General features: G+C 38.2%; 2 protein-coding genes across 2 annotated transcripts in view; one reads left to right on the top strand and one right to left on the bottom strand.

Annotated features, from left to right (window-relative positions):
* Positions 1-17,647, top strand: part of dila (centrosomal protein dilatory) — a 229,124-nt gene that overhangs the window by 127,516 nt on the left and 83,961 nt on the right. The gene's annotated exons all lie outside the window — the stretch shown is intronic.
* The window catches only part of Cht6 (Chitinase 6), a 149,604-nt gene that overhangs the window by 131,537 nt on the left and 420 nt on the right, over positions 1-17,647 (bottom strand). The window lies entirely within an intron of this gene.

Here is a 17,647-nt window from a genome sequence, read left to right as displayed (position 1 = left end):
TCCCTTGGTACATAAGGTTTAGCATAGTGCGGGGGCAAAAATAGCAAAAAGTAGGCGGCAACTGCACCCCTAATCGCCGCTACTGATTAACATAAATTACTGAAATTATATGTATGAAATATATAACTTTAGATTGGCATTCATTTTCCAGGGAGGCTGTGCTTCCTTGCCCTCCATGTCCACGATGATATGTATTAAGTCTCATTTATACTCCAAGAAAGTGGTCGTACAGTGTAAACATTAAGGTACACGTTGCAGTTTTATTGAACTATGTAGTGCAATACAAAATTAAATATCTTTGCCTTTAAAAACATAATTTTTTAACCTTTTCAATGCAACCAATGGAGGTATAAACTACATAGAACATTTTACCTTCCGTCTGCCACTTCAGGACAAAACGCGAAGTGCACAGCAACTTCGTCTTCGTTAAAATCCCTTATGCCGCACTATCCACAACAACGAACTGTCAAATTTATTCGTGAACATTGGGCCTCTTCCTAACAGTTTTTGAAAAATCCTGAAGTGGTACGTTTACTAGACATGTTACGTGGAACCAGTGGCGGCGATTGGGTTCCAAAACTGGGAGGGGCAATGTGCCCAAACTTGGGGGTTAGAGGGAGATTATTTCCGTAACATCTTTGGCTGCTATGCATTTGAAGCATCGGAAAGAGTCACAACTCTCAAAGCAGCCAATTAACCAAGCGAGCCGCTGACGTCATCTCAACCCAGAACCTATTGCTAAGCCCCTTGATCAGGTTCTACACGCCCACTAGGCTCGCTAGACAGACTCGCTCAGTCCGCTGGAGATGTTCCGAAAGTAATTCGACTCTACTTTCCCTTTGTATTATAGATAAGGTTTAGCATAGTACAGGAGCAAAAGTGGCAAAACGTGGTCCTAATCGCCGCCACTGCGTGGAACAAATACATAGAACGTATTAACAACTCGCATTAAATAATTTCCCGAGCACGACTTGGTGATACCTTGAAAGCAGCTGAAATTTTTGTTCCAGTGTGAGGAAGAACAGGTAGGCGGAAAAAAAACATAACTCACATGAAGTTATAGGCAATTATCGAAAACCACAAGCAGACCACGTGACGAAACAAATGAAGAAGAAAATCATAAAACAATGCTGACGATAGAAAAAAAATGTTTATAGAGGCTGCCGCCAGTACAGAAAAGTATGTATATCGGCATCTCTTTCAGTGCTTGCCTGTTGCATACAATAATAACGGTCTTACTTCAGTACCTAACATTCGGGACTCAGTATGACGACATGACAAATTATAACACACTAAGGGTTGGTGTTTTCAGTGAAAGTAGGGGGTGCGGAAGAAAATTCAGGGGTGCGCACGCACGCACCCCCTCGCGCCCCCCTGCTGACACACACGCACATACGCACGTTTTCCACGTTTCCTTTCACTTTCCTTCTATCTTATTCCCTTCTACCTCTCTTTCTTTTAATTCCTGCTTCTCTATCTCTTTCTTGCTTTTCCTTCCTGTTTCTCCATGTCTTCATTTCTATCTTTCTTCCTTCTTGTTTCTTTCTTTCCATTCCCTTCATCTTTTTCCTCTCATTTTTCCCTTTCTCTTTTATCTCTGTACATATCTTTTGCTCTATGTCTCTATCTTACATCTTTCCTCCTTCTCTTTGTTTCTTTCTTTGTTCAATTTATCTTCTTCTTTCTATCGTCAATTTTTATTATTTCTTTTTTCTCTCCTCTCCTTCTATCTTCCTGTTTATCTCTTTCTTGCTTTATTTCTTTCTCTGTGTCTCTATTGCTTCCTTTAAGTTGCTCCTCTCTCTCTCTTTTCTTCTCTTCGTGTTTCTTCTCTACATTTTCTTATGAATTTCTTTATCTCAGTCTATTTCTCTGTGTTCCTATTCCTCTGTAAGTACTTGATTCTTTCTATACTCCAAATGATTCTAAACATTTCTCATGTTGGCAATTTGGGCGTATAGGAGAATGGGGGTGAGTATATATAGCTGTATATAACCTTCCCCTCTTATCCTCCTATAGTGGTCTCATTTGAAATCGGCATTGCAAATCCTTGTGCTGGATCTTTCGTCATTTGTTGCACAACGGCCAAATTCCTTTTCCGTTCCCTTCGGGACTTCCTTGTAATTTTCTCTCTCACAGAGGCGGGAGCTGTTCTTGCAAAGCGCGAGGGAGGGGCACGTTTGTCTTTTAATAAGCTGAGCTGCAGCCGCCGGGGTTTCTCCACTCGACGAGGTGTGAGCGACGAAGAGAACTTTCGTCAAACAGGAACTGGCAACGACCAAACAACGGGTTCTGTCAACTACGCTTTCAGGTGCGTGTGTAATCGGAAATTGCGAAAGGTCGCACATTCCTTTCACACTCGCTTCAAGATCATTCAGAAGGATTGTCCAATGTGGCCCGACAGGGTATTGAATTCGTACACAGACCAATGCCATAGTCAGGATTTTACAGACAGACTATGTTTGTCAAGGTGGCAACCCTGGCCTCACTAAAGCTACGATCCTGACAGACAAAATGTTTTCACCGGTCCTGCATTATATTATTTTATAGCTTACGTGTATTGCATTAAGAAAACAAAACGTTTAGTATTTTAACTTGATTTCTCCAATCCAAATCTGGGACAGTCCCAAGAGCTTAACGTTTAAAACATATTAATATATTTTACAACCTCAAAATATTGAAGAATAGATTTCACGACTGTGAAATGCAAGACATACGCAAACTGTTTATGTAAATGTGCTGTAAACAAGGGGTTCCTTGTTCTATCCCCGGTGGGGGAACATTGCACAGTAGTTCGTTCCAGTTTAATTGAGTCTATCTGATTGTAGAGCAGGCTAATCTCGGTGCATCGTTAATTGTGAAGGTTACATCAGATTCACTTATTTCCCTGGTAGCGTAATGGTAACGTCATCGCTTTATAATCGATGGGTTCCGGGTTTGATACCTGATAGAGGCACACAGTGGCTTGGATCCCATTTTAAACTGTAGGTCCAGTCTCAATTTGCATATTTGTGCTTAGAGCGGACTTAACACTCTAAACTCAAACGATCAGACTCATCTCACTTCAGTTTTACCATAGCACAACTGTTTCTGCATTTGTTGCGTTACTCATGTGCAGGAGTACCTTGAGCTTCAAGAATTAAAGTAGCTACATAGCTGAAACTAAATTATTTCGAAGCAATAAATTTACGCCAATATGAATTGATAAATCTGATGCCACAAGAAAGGTAGTACGTCATCGATAAAGAAACAGGAGAGTGGAAGTTACGACTATTTCCCGAAAACATTTAATCATAAATAAACTCGTGTATGGTTCATTAATTTTTAAAAGTACTGATGGAAATTAATTGTTATGAGGCATTCTGGTTAAAATTCCATATGCTCTTCGAAATCAGTTTATAGTTTAAATACTTCTTCAGCTCCAAATTGTCTGTTCAGCCCACCCACATGACATTTTGTAATATATTATGATCACATAAGAGTTAAATTGCTGATGATACCATCTCATATCATTTTTTACTAAAATCGTCTTTAAAAGAACTTTATTTGAAATTTGAGTACTTCACTGGATACGATTCAGCTCTTTTCCGCAATGTTTCCAGACTCCTACATCTATAAAATAATGACGACAACACAAGCGATATCCTGACTTGACAGAACATAAAGGATTCGACAGCGCTAAAAGACGTATGGCGTTTATCATTTTCACATTCTGTTCTGCTGTGTGTTTCCAAGTGTCGAGTGGGCGAACAATGCCAAACACGATCGGAATCAGCCCAGGCGAGCGTTATTGTTTTCTTCCCAGGATGCCAGACGGGCAAGTCGAAAAACCAGGAAGTTTTCTCATGTTCTGAACGAAAAACTTCACATGAAAATGGTTTAACGGAGGCAATTATCCCAGATACCGATACAATAAACGCCCCGGGATTTCTTTCCTTTCTGCCAACCATTTACAGCCTGCTACCATTTTCTTTTTCTGGGTCACGGAGCTCAAGCAGGTCCGGTGTACCTGCACACAGAAAACTAAATGCATCACTAAAGTGCGTTTTTTGGCCTTTGCCAAGGATCATATTTACAGTTTGATGCATCCTGGTATATCATTTGCAAAGGTAGCCAACGTGCATCATATGATGCAAGTCAGTTCCTTTCTATGAAAATTTTAATGCATACTGCTGGAAAATGCATCATTGGTGAACAGTTTTGATTGTTCTTGGTTATGTTATTCAAAGGGTGGCTCAATATAAAAAAAAATTACCCGGTGAGGTGTACTTTTAGAGCCCCTTTTTACCCTCTAACATTGCACCCTGGCTTCCCATGAATAAAAAAGAAACTTGGCCATGTTATATATTTACGGTTCCAATGAGTAAAAATAATAACCTTATTTTTAAAATAACTTCACTGTTATTGTTAAAGAGCATGTTTATTGTAAGTATGTATTTATTTAATATCTACATAATGAAATCTAAATAATAGAAATATCTTAACTTAATTTGCTTTACGATTTTGCAATATACTTATTATGTTGTTTAACAATACCTTCAATTCAAGGGAGAGGCCCACGGGCAGTCCGGCCCTTAAGCTGACCCTGATATTCTCGACTTTCAAAAAAAAGGGCATAGAAAAATTTTAGGAGCACCAAGACTTTCCACCTTCACTCGAGAAATACATTTCGTAACAAGTCACACAAAAAAAAAATAATGCCAGGAGGGAATTTTAAGTTTTGAGTGACGGAACTGTATTTGTTCATTTTATTACCGTGTAGTGACGTGTCGAACAGTGCACCGGTGTCTTCGGAGGCTCCTGCCTCATTTCATTAAATCTTGAGTTCTTATGCGTCCACTTGATGCACAGATGGGCTAATCGGAACAGGATCTATATTTTAATGCAAAATTACAAACGCTATAGTTTTCCCTCGCTGTGCATCAGGGAGGAAAGACTGAATTTTTGCCAACCTTTTTACTGTATCCGTTGTTCGAGTCTGAAAATCAATCTCACAAGAAATAAGATAATCGTAATAATAAGCAGTGTTTGAGTCTTTGTTAAAATTAAAAATCAAAATAATGAACAAATTTCACTTAAAATCCGTGCAGGGTGATTATAAAGTTTCAATCCATTTCTGTGAAAAACAGATATTAAGATCAAACCAATAATGAGAATGAAAAACCTAACACTTAGTAACGCATAATCTATAAAAACTTCTGCAGATAATGTAAAGCCAACCTCAGAGTAACACATAATCCATCACAGGTTGCACTGAGCCTTATTCCAAATGACCACCTTGCACGTCCACACAAAACTCCCAGCGACGCACCGCTGCACGAAACAACTTTTCTAGCATTGTACAGTCAACGGCAATGATAATGTAGGAAAATTGTCCAGCTCTATTTTCACTACTTTTTTATTCTACATCCTGATTTGTTTTAAGGAATTATGTTGGTTCGAAGCAGGCATTGTTCTCTGATTATTGACGTCTTTATTTCAATTCTTTGTCATCACATTGTGTAATTCAGACCAAATTAAAATGGTGGTGGACAATTCGCCTACTGTTTCTCTCGCCGCTGGGTGTACAATGTCTGTGATGGATTATGTGTTACTCTGAGGTTGGATTTACATTATCTGTAGAAGTTTTGATAGATTATGTTACTAAGTGTTAGGTTTTCCATTCTCATTATTGGTTTGAGTCTAATATCTGCTTTTCACAGAAATGGATCGAAACTTTATAATCACCCGGTATAATAAAATTAAATTTTCTTAATTCAGCAATGGACACATGTAGAGTGGCAGGGCTGGTGTAATGTCAGCTTCTATTGTTGTAACAAATGTCAACTTCTTGCAGTTATGTTAACAGTTAATCAGGCAACACTTGCTGTGGAATGGTGGTGACGATCTTGTGCAGTCTTATCGAAATTTACACTCTATTAGAGATAAGGGGCAATTTTAAAATAGTAGTATTGTTTTATTACTATTATTTGTTGCCTATGACACCCCCCGCCCCTTCCCGGGAAGTTTGATATGATAATCCGCCGGAGGAAAGTGGCTGCATTCAACACTATTTGTAACTCTGGAGGTTGCCTGGTTTGTCTGTAGCCAGTTCATTTAACATCAAGACTGCTTATTACTCTCGAGTGCTTGTGCATTGTTGTCCAGCACAGCGACCTTTGTTGACTTTGATTGCCTCGCAAGATAGAGGACAAAGAAATGATGTGAATACTCTGAGACATTTCAGGAAAAAAATGAAAGTAAGGGAAAGCAAACGTAAAGAGGTGAAAGTGCTGGATTAAAGATACGAAAAATGAAAATTCATGATTACATAATATGTAGATATTTGCTCAAAATATATTAAATTAATTAAAAGTATTGTTTATTTTCGCTATATTAATTGAAGGGTTCGGATGTAAGTGACATTTTGGTAATTTTTGAGTTAGAAAGTAAAACGTACCATCCTTCAATTTTCGAGTAAAATTGTCATGTCATTCAATTTGCACTGGACTCAGTGAAGCCTTCTGAAATTGGAAAACCAAAGACGAAAACAATTTATCTACAGTATAGTTTCTAATAACCTTTTTTCTTAATGAACTCAGAAATAACCAAAATGTCACTTACCATGTTTCACACCCGAACTCTTCAATTATAATCAATAATTTACCCAATAGCGAGTGAAAAATGGACTATAGTTTTTAACCTAGACGTCAATAGAAGTGGAATTTATATTCTACAGAAGGCAGACTGGGTCTGAAAAAGTCAGACATATTGTTACTTAGTCTGAAATGCAGGTGTCCAAAAAAAACAACACAATATAAATATTATTACAATTAATAAACGATTAATTTACATATTTCGTATTATTACCTTAGAGTAACTATTTTTTCTTTTCTTCTCCAATATGTCACTTGTGTGACGTTCATTATGTTTAATTACACTGTGTTCAATATCATACTATATTATTTTACATACTGAAGTAACAATTTTTATTCATATCCAATGACATCCTCTTTCATGAATCACTTCTGTTTACCTTACATTCAATTTTGAAGTCTACTGAATTTACATTGTTTCATATAAAATAATATTTTTACCTCACTATTTCATTCTATAATTATCCGAATAGTGCATATTAAATATTTTCACAAGGTTTTTACGTAGTATACTTTGTTTAGAACATGATTTCAGTAATTTTGGATACTCTGAAGTATGGGAAAATAATTCACGAGGTCAGGAAAAATCTGATTAGTTGCTTAATTTGAAGCAGAAGCATCCTATAAACCATATACCAAAAAAATATTTTTATCTGGCGCGGGGCACCCTGAAGTGCGGAGGGCCCGAGTTGGCCCTCCCTAAGGGACTCTGGCGTCGCACATCAATTTTTTCTAGGTTAATCACAACAATGAGGGGCAATGATGATCTCGCATAAGAAACCGTCCATTTCATAGCCGACATTTGTCGCATAACCCTAACCACTATATCACCGAGGCTACTACACTCTGTAAGCCTAAAGCAAACTTAGCTTTTATTTTTTTTTATTCGTTACACTTTTCTCGAACGAGTGGTAATTAAAGCGATTATTTCTGTAGATTTTATTCTGAACAGTCTCTGTAGACTGTAGGCCAAATGAAACGTTGAATAAATTCAATTCATTTGTTTCAAGTAATTTGCTTGATCGAATAGAACTGGATTATTATGTGGCAATAAAAATGGGACATCTAGATTCTGAAATGCTCTATTCCCTGTAAGGCGTTATGTGTGTTGCCTAACTCTACGGAGATAAATTGATTTTAATAGCAAATTTTCGATGGCAACTTCTACCACCGCCGTCGAGTTAGGCATAACGTCCTGCAGGGAAGCGAAGATTTCAGAATCTAGTTGTTCCATTTTTATTGCCAGTGACTGTACTTCGGTGCATATATATTTATATGATGCTGTTTCACTTTAAATTATAGCCCGATTCGTCAATTGTATAACTATTCATGCTAATTCTTCAACATGTCTAAAATATGAAAGCGTTCATTATTGATTTCCCCGTGAACGCAAAATGAACCCATTTTTGACAGCCTTGTACTGCTAATTATATTTTTCCAAGCAGAACTAATCTTCTTCTTCCATCTATCTTCTATATATATAAAAATGGATGTATGTGTGTGTGTGTGTGTGTGTGTGTGTGTGTGTGTGTGTATTTGTTTGTTCCGGCATAACTCTCGAACACCTGGAGCAATTTCAACCAAACTTGGTACACGTATCACTTGCAATCTGGAAATAATATTTTGGGGTAAGACACCCCTGGCACCCATAGGGGTGACATGTAAAAATAATCGAGAACCACCGATATTAAATTCCGCACATACAGACTTCCGTGACTCTATGCAATCCGCACAACGATAGTGTTTCTCTGGTTGACTGACATTCAGGCTGTGTTGCGAATGGAATCCAGTTTTCGTGACACTCCCAATGCGATTCAACTCCAAGTTCATCACCTATCGGCATGGGGGTGAGAGGGGGTGATAAATAAAATGCCACAAATGACCTAGATTAGTGTCGAATCCATAGTTTTTGGAGTCGCTAAGCTAATTGGCGACATTCACGATCACATTTAAAATTAGTTACATTTTACACTATAGATAGAATTCATTATTTTCCTGTCTTAATACAATATTGGAATAAATAAATACCCTGGCAACGCCGGGTAATCAGGTAGTATAAAATAAAAATATGGTCGCGTTATCCTACATGCTTTCAACGCTAAAACCCACATAATATAGCCATGGGCAGGTATGTAGCCTGAATTTTATTTCTGGGGATAGGTTGATCCCTTATCAGCAGCCGCTATCTAAGGGCGAAAAAGTGTGGTGTAGAAGCCCTGATTATGAATTTCTCAATTTACACTTTTTATATTAGATATTTGTAGGATTTGGTGGGGGGAATTCTGCCCCCTGACCCTTCCCGGCTATTTGCCTGGTCCTGGTTCGTATTACAATAGAAATGTTTGTAGAGAGAATCAAGCTACTAATGTAAAATTGAATTGTGGAAATAATAATAGTAATCAATAAGAATTATAATTTTTATACTTACACTCGATCCAGTAGCACAAATGTTTTCTTACTTTTTTCATTTCATATTCTCATAATTGAAGGATCTAGTGAGAGAGGGAGCTATGCCACTTTGACAAGAAATGGAAATAAATTGAGTTTTCTAAAGCATTGCGTTGAGTCATAATTTGTATAACAAAGGGTATTTTTTTCTGAACATATTTTTAGGTAAATTATTCAAAAGGAAAAATATGAATTTCAATATAAATACAATTTATTATGAACATGTATGGTATATTGTTGTAGTATACCCATGTGAAAAAATCAATCTAGCACATCAAATACTTTGAACAAGGCTTAAATACTTTTGCCTCAGTGTAAATCATGTTCACAGGGTTACATATGATCTACATAAAGACAACTTCATATGTCTTCTGGAGGATCTTTACTGTCCATTGTTTCTGTGGATTTTAGTTTTTGGTAAACGCCATGAAAAACTTGAGGAATATAAGGCATTATTGCCATGAGATCTTTTAACTTGAGGGCTGATATTAAATCTTGCACCGGTTACTGCAACACAACCTCTGCCACTCCTATTGCAGACACCATCAGTAAGTGGCATAGCTCCTTCTCTCACTCAAAATGCTGATGAGGACGTATTCAAGAACTCAGAAAATCTGCTGCAGAACAAGCGGGAGCTATGCTACATGGTTGTAGTTCACATGATAGATGGCAGATGGTAGGAGAAGACTGAAAATGGCAAAAAATAAAATTTTCAAGATTTGTGGCATAGCTCCCTCTCTCACTAGACCCCTCAATTAATACACAGAAATGCTTAATTAAATTTTGTTATGTTTATGGACATCTATAAAAGTTTGGGGCAAATTTTAACCATGAAGTTTATGTTGTGTGACCTTTCACGTGAACATTTAATTTTTTGAACTTTGAAATTTCAAGGAACTATTAATTCTTTGAAATAATTTTTTGCACCCAACTGATGTCAAAGAACATTCAAACTTCTCCCTTTTTGGTCCAGTAAAAGTTGGCACAAACACGAACATATTCTATTGCATATGCAGGATAAATTATTAATACGTACTATTCTGCTCGTTGTGCGGTACGTTGAGATCACCAGCTCTTTTCTTTTTTCCGTCACGGTCAACGTGACAATTTTTTATTATCTTTCTTTTCCGGATCGTGATGACATTACGTCTTGCCTCGCAATTATTTTCCAGGGAGCGGTTGAAAAATATCGTGACACTCAAATTTTTCGTGTCCTATCTGTTACCCAATCAACTTTCAATCAATTATCAGCCATTCTGAAAGAGCGCGTGGCTTTCGCAAGATGGCTGCCGTGGAATTTGTTATGGAAATAGCGTTCTACAACGATAAGTTCAACTAGTTCCAGATACTGAACAGTTTCGTAATGTTCTCTTCAAAGAAAATGCAAACAACGTACCAAAAAGTGGCAGCGCCTTTGTTTCTGTGTAATGGTATAGTGGCTTTTTAGGGTCTGTAAATTGGTTATTGTCGGTGATGTGTGCAACAGACTGTTACAGAACCCCCCCCCCCCCAAAGAACAGTAGAAGCAGCGTTGAAACTCCACCCTACAATTTGGGAAATAAAACATGGGCGTCGTTAATTTTTTTTTTTTACGGAGAATCACTTCGATATAACATTATGACTATTATCACTAATAACAATTATGCAAAGTAATAACCAGTATTATAATTATATCCGTCTGGAGACTAATTTTCAATACACCAGACGCATCTGTTTTTCTTTATTCTTTTCAGATTTCAGATGATTAATGCATTAAATACAGAATCATTCTCATGTTTTCATATACTATTACCCCGCTGGAATCAAGGACAATGTTACAAGATTAGAGGGAAAATTTCAATCACGAATTTTACTGAATTTGGTTGATTAAGTTTATTTTATTTCGCATTTCTGCTACTTTTGGCTAATCGCGAAGATGAGAATGATATGATTAAATTGATGAGGGACAGTCACAGAGAACACCAATGCCCAGACTGAGATTCGAACCCAGGACCCCAGGTGTCTTGGCGCTGTGTGCTAACCACTTCGCCACGGAGGCCGGCAGGTTCTAGGTTCAAGTCCTGGCAGGGTGTGGACGTTCATTGCGTGTTCTTATGTACTTATCATTCTTCCACGTCGTTGTGATTGACATAAATAAGTGCAAAGGCGACGTCAAATATCCAAAAATGGAAATACGTCCGGAAGAGTAAGGGAGAGGTGTCAGTTAACCGTTAGGTATTTGTGGGCATTATGTAACTCTGCTGACCCTCGATGGCATGAGGAAACTGGTTGATGGATTTGAAAGGCGTCGAAGCATTCTCGCTGTGTCAGCCGCCGAAGGGAAAGTGACGAAGCCCTTTGGCTTTCGGGCGAGGAAGTTTACAACTGCCTCGTTTTCCGTTGACTGAGGTTGAAAGGAAATATCATTCCCAAAATGCCTTTGCTCATGCGCTGTTATTCACGGACACTTGTAGCTCGCTTCTCAGCGCCGCTTTTTCGCTAGGTGTGGCAAGGATAAAAATGACTTAGGTTGCAGCATTGTTGTTCAGGACTTTCGGCAAGGTATCTAACGCTGGCCGGTATTCCCACAACTAGATTCTGACATGGATGGACTAGTTTTTCCAGAATGTTGTGTTTTTGAGAACTACATATGTATTTCCCGTTCTGAACACGTTTAGAAACGACCAAAGAAAATTCAAGAACAATATTTGTGTTTCCTCAACGTGGTAGTGACGAGCACTCCTATCTACACTCAACTGAGTTGCCACCAACACCTAATCCAGTGTTAAAGGCGTCCACATTTGATGTGGTGTGACCGCAGTGGTGTAACAAGACACCGAAGATGGTGCCAAAACAACACCAATTCCTCCTTAACACCAAAAATGAGTAGAACTGTCAAGCCTTGTTTCCATGTTAATAAAACATTAAAATGCTGACAAAGGCAAAATTTATTGTACAGGGTGGCTCAATAAGTCACTTAACACCCTCAGTACAAGGCCACTGCAGCGCGCAACATGGAAATGGTGATGACCAATCGTTATCAGGCCAAGGGGGAACCACATTAACGCCACCCACATGGTCGGCGGCCATCTTGATGTCCGCCATCTTGAATTCAACTTCAGAATTTTAAATGGGAAGGGGGTCGTGCGAAATATCAAAATGGGCTAGAATTTCACGAGAAATGCAATGGTGAAGGTTTTTTCGACGTATCTTTAACCAGTAAAAAGTTATGGCTGAATTCTTGTACCAATTTGCTCCTTTTCGAGGTGTTAGAAAAATGCCTTAAAATTTGTTTAGCGCTTCGGTAATGCATCGAGATCAAAGTGACGTCTATGGAGAGACGTTCGCATGCCATTTCACATTATTTTAATCTGATACATCCATGAAGAGCTGTGCATTATGAATGGTTGTCGCGAACAATTTACAGTGTGACGCTTCCATTGAATTAAAAGTCCTTCACAGTGATAAGGCTAATGTTTATGTTCATAAGGAAGTTCATAAACAGAATATTCGATGATTTTTATCTGATAACTCATTTTCGACAGATCAAAGCTGAATGGTTAGTGTTGGTAAGTTAATGGTGTGGCGTGCTGTGTGGAACACGATTGGTTAGTCAATTTTCCATCAACGGAACCTTAAATGCTTAGGGCTACTTGGATTTGTTAAATAAACAGTTTTTTTCATCCTTGTTTATGGAAGAAGGTACTTTTTACAGAGTTTTTTTTCAATAGGGAAGAACACCAGAACACTTATGGGAACGTTATGAACCAGTTTTTGTCCAAAGTTAGTTATCAGATGACAAGGGTCACATATTCTGTTTATGAACTTCCTTATGAACATAAACATTAGCCTTGTCACTGTGAAGGATTTTTAATTCAATGGAAGCGTCACACTGTAAATTGTTCGCGACAATCATTCATAATGCACAGCTCTTCATGGATGTATCCGATTAAAATAATGTGCAATGACATGCGAACGTCTCTCCATAGACGTCACTTTGATCTCGATGCATTACCGAAGCGCTAAACAAATTTTAAGGCATTTTTCTAACACCTCGAAAAGGAACAAATTGGTACAAGAATTCAGTCATAACTTTTTACTGGTTAAAGATACGTCGAAAAAACCTTCACCATTGCATTTCTCGTGAAATTCTAGCCCATTTTGATATGTTGCACGACCCCGTTCCTATTTAAAATTCTGAAGTTGAATTCAAGATGGCGGACATCAAGATGGCCGCAGACCATGTGGGTGGCGTCAATATGGTTCCCCCTTGGCCAGATAACGAATGGTCATTGCCAATTTCAAATTCCATGCCGCAGTGGCCTTGTACTGAGGGTGTTAAGTGACTTATTGAGCCACCCTGTATAACAATTTATACACTAAAAAGGTAACGTTTCCACCCTCTAACAGGATCTTCTTCAGACGAAGATTCACAATAAATTCTTTACTTAGAGGGGTATCTCACTGCCTGATGGGTGGGGTTGAGACTATTTTGTCCCAGGTTTATTTACGGACTTGGTATTCGCCAATGCTCTCCATACACACTAAAAGAACATGCAACTGAGGTACCACCAAAAGTGGGAGCAGATACTCGTTTTTGTTAATAAAACATTAAAATGCTGACCGAGGTAAAAACAATTTGTATAAAAAATTATTGTGAATCTTCGTCTGAAGAAGATAAATTTTGCCTTGATCAGTATTTTAATGTTTTATTAACAAAAACGAGTGTTTGCTCCCACTTTTGATGGAAATTCAGCTCATGTATTTTTTAGAATGTTTGGAGAGCACTGGCGAATTCAAAGTCCGTAAGTAAACATGGGGCAAAAAAGTCTCAACCCCACCCATCAGGCAGTGAGATACCCCTCTAAGTAATGACTTTCTTTCGATTCTTCAAAAATCCCTTGTTATAACATGCCTTCCTTTTTCTTGTCAGGAGATATTAGTTGTTATATTCTCTGCTCACTGACACAGAACAATGAAGTATTACTATCAAATAAAAATAATAACTGACAATTCAATTAGAGGTACAATAAGTGTTGGTTTTCTTCTCGTCAAGGCGAAATGGATGCATGATCACTTGTGTTGTGATCATACCACAATATTTTGAGGAGTTCTTAAGATGAACCCTATAACAAGCCAACACAATTAAATAACAAAAACAAACCAACTTGAAGGGTGCCGGTACCGGAACATTTCTGGACAGAGGTGCAAATAATGGCATATTCAGAGGATATTTTTGAATGAGAGGCCAGTATGGATGCAGTCAATGGCTGCATCTATTGGATCAGTATTCGAGAAATGGGCCTCCCGGATGGCGCAGTGGTAGCGGTGGAGGCACAAGTGGTTCGGATCCCACTTTAAACTGTAGGTCCAGTCCCGATTAGCCTTACTGTGCATAAAGTGGACTTAAAACAACAAATCAATCATTCAAGTATTCGAGAAATAAAATATAAAGTCTTTTGGAACACTGATGCATGCGGATGCAGCAGGACAATGCCAATACAAAGAGTTTTGTAGAAAAGTGGCTGTTGGAAAAAGGAGGGAATGAGTGGTGAAGGGTGAGTTTGCAGAAGATTTTATCCTGGAACAGAGCATATAGTTCCCAATTATACTGATTCTCTTCAGGAATATATACAAATCTAGCAGTCTTAGAAAATAATGTGTAGGCTATGTTGGTTATTATGGAATAAACTGTAGTATTCTTGACAATAATATATTTCTCGTTAATGACCTTAGTTGACAGGTGGGCAACCAAAGTGTCCGACAGAAAGATGCAGTTTTCGTCAGATATTTTGAGGCCATTCCATGGCAATTTAGGAAAACGAGTTCACCATCCTTAGTATACCAACTCGGGTGTATTCCTGGAGGTCACGAAGCTACGGCCCATCCTAGATATTTGATGGAAGCCACAGACAGTTAGAATAAAACTTCACAGAAGATTGAACTGCAATGTTAGTCACCCTGTCCAAACTTTGTGGCTTCAAGTTAGCCAGTTAGGTGTTCTTGCTCGTCTGTGAATTTTACAGTAAGAAGAGAAGGTGTTGAAGATGGTAATTTGCTTGCGAGTCGCAATCGACATGCAATCTCCTCGCATGCAACGAATAGTGCACTCATCAGCGTGAAAAGTCAATGCATTCAGTTGCACAACCTTTCGGAGAGGTGAAAGAATACGTGACTCAGTCCTCATCCTCCTTAAAGTATTTGTATAGCTTTTTGTCTATTATTGACCGCCCTGTGATGTACTTGAGTTTCGTTTGTGCATATAATATCCTTTATATTGTTATCGTTAATTTACTCCGTGGCTTTCCTAAACCTTGAGATTTATCTCCACAGCAATATAAACCTTATTTCCATGTGTTCCTAATCAGGGCAAGATCAACCTAATCTTGACCAACCTCTCCAGTTTCAGGGCGGTCCATCCATTATTATTCTAATAATAGCTGTTATGTAAAACTGTTATTCACGTAATTATCGAAGTGAATTGAGAGTATATTTGACCCTATGTTCGAATATGAACTACACCAGGTAACTCTTTGAGTAGATACGCATGCGAATTTTATTATAGTACCATCTTACTTAACATTTATTTTATTAAAATCATATATTAATATTGTTTGCATGAATAATAACAAATTGGAATTCATCATTGCATTACCCTGAAATACTCCACGAATAATGCGACACTATTGTTACTGTTAACACGATACTGACGCACGTGTTAAATTATAACACACGTTTGTTAGTCCTGTTCATATTTCGAGAGACTATTTTAATGCTCTGAATGATCGCCTTGTAATCGAGGGGTCCCGGGTTCAATACCCGGTGGAGGCACATGGCACAGTGGTTCGGATCCCACTTTAAACTGTAGGTCCAGTCCCGATTAGCCTTACTGTGCTAAAGTGGACTTGAAACACCAAACCAACAACACTATTCTGAATGTTAGTGACAAAAGTTCTACATTAGCATGCAATGTTAATTGGACATTATCCCTTGTCTAGTGCTTTAGGCTATACATATTCTAACACTACGATTCGATAGAGCATGGATTCTCGTCTTCAGGCTGACGGTGCTGGGAATCGAACCTACGACAGGCCTGAGATTTTAGAAGAAATCTGGTACTTTGACCAACTACTCCACAGCGCTTGTGCACGCATGTAATGCTGGAGGTAATGAGGTAATTGCATTCAAACATTAGGTTTTGATTTGATTGTTTTTTATTCATTTATTTTATTTTATTTTGATATGGCTTATTATACTTCGCTTTTCTGACACTTTTAGCTAATCGCTAAGATGAGGATGACGTGATGAAATTGATGAAGGTACATTCACGAAGAACACTCATCTTCAGGCCTGGAAACGAACTTTAACCCCTGGTGTCGTAGAGTGCTGTGCTGGCCACTCGACAACAGAAATCGACCCAAACATTAAGGTTACTTGTCCTACGGCATGTTAAACTCTCCCAGGAACTTCAACCGATGGGTTGAGTGGGAGTGGTTACAGAAAGAAGATCACAACCTCCTGAAACAAATCAATAAACGGTGTATGTGTGAACTGCTTCCTTGCCTTTTCCAGCCAGTCTCACCCAAGGCCACACCACGGCCATAGTGACGACTCAGGGGAAATATGATCAGTTCAATCGCTGCTTGACGGGCAGGAATTATATAACCTGTAGTGTTTCATCACCACAAATTATTCTACTTTTCCCCCGTGGCTTTGTTTCGACACATAATTTACAATTATTCCAGCAATATACGTCAATATAATATTGTGTTCCAAACGCATTACATTATACCTAACGGTGTTCCGTTGACCAGCTATGTTCAATCTTCCTCCACGCTCGAGCGATTACATTTTTATGTATTTTCCAAAGACGAATGTGATGCATGGTGTCGTTCTTAATTTTCTTTCCTTCATTTCTTTACGCTAAGGGTCAAGAAATCAAAGAAATTGTGTCCTTAATTAAATTGTACATATGTCCTGACGTCATATTTACGTGTCAACATAAGAAGGGGGAGAGAAGAGAGACGAGACAACCGACATAGAATAGAAAAAAGAAGGTTCAAAAAGAGGTCAGACGGAGAGATAGAATTGAAAGAGAAGTAACCAAAAAACGAGACAGAGAAAGAGAAAATATGCAGAGGAGACTTGCAGAAAGAGATGGAGAGAAAGGGACAATAAAGGAGACAGAGTAATGAAGAGTGAGAGAGAGAGAAAAGAAGAAAACAAAGGAGCAGAGAGATAGGGAGAGAACGAGGAAAAAGAGAGGAAAGTAGGAAAGTAAATAAAATAGAGAGAGAAAAGAAACGAAAAACGTAAGGAAGAGGATCCAGATAGAGAGAAGAAGAAGGAACGAAAAAAGAACACACAAAAGCAGAAGATACAAAGACAAATGAGTTGCTTTTCAATTCTTCGATCATTTCCAAAAATGAGAGATGAGGATCTCAAACTTGGTACTTGTAATAAATTTTGTTTCTATTAAAAGTCACTCCACATGGAAATTCTTTCTATTGTCCGTGACTCCAATACTTTGAATTTGTTTTAAGTCCAATTTATGACAAGGAAGGTTAATGTGGACTTGGTCCAGT

Source organism: Lepisma saccharinum, chromosome 14 (genome assembly GCF_977018435.1).
Source record: "Lepisma saccharinum chromosome 14, izLepSacc3.1, whole genome shotgun sequence".
Taxonomy (NCBI): Eukaryota; Metazoa; Arthropoda; class Insecta; order Zygentoma; family Lepismatidae; genus Lepisma; species Lepisma saccharinum.
The sequence above is the reverse complement of the archived record's forward strand: the minus strand, read 5'-3'. Positions and strand labels throughout refer to the sequence as shown.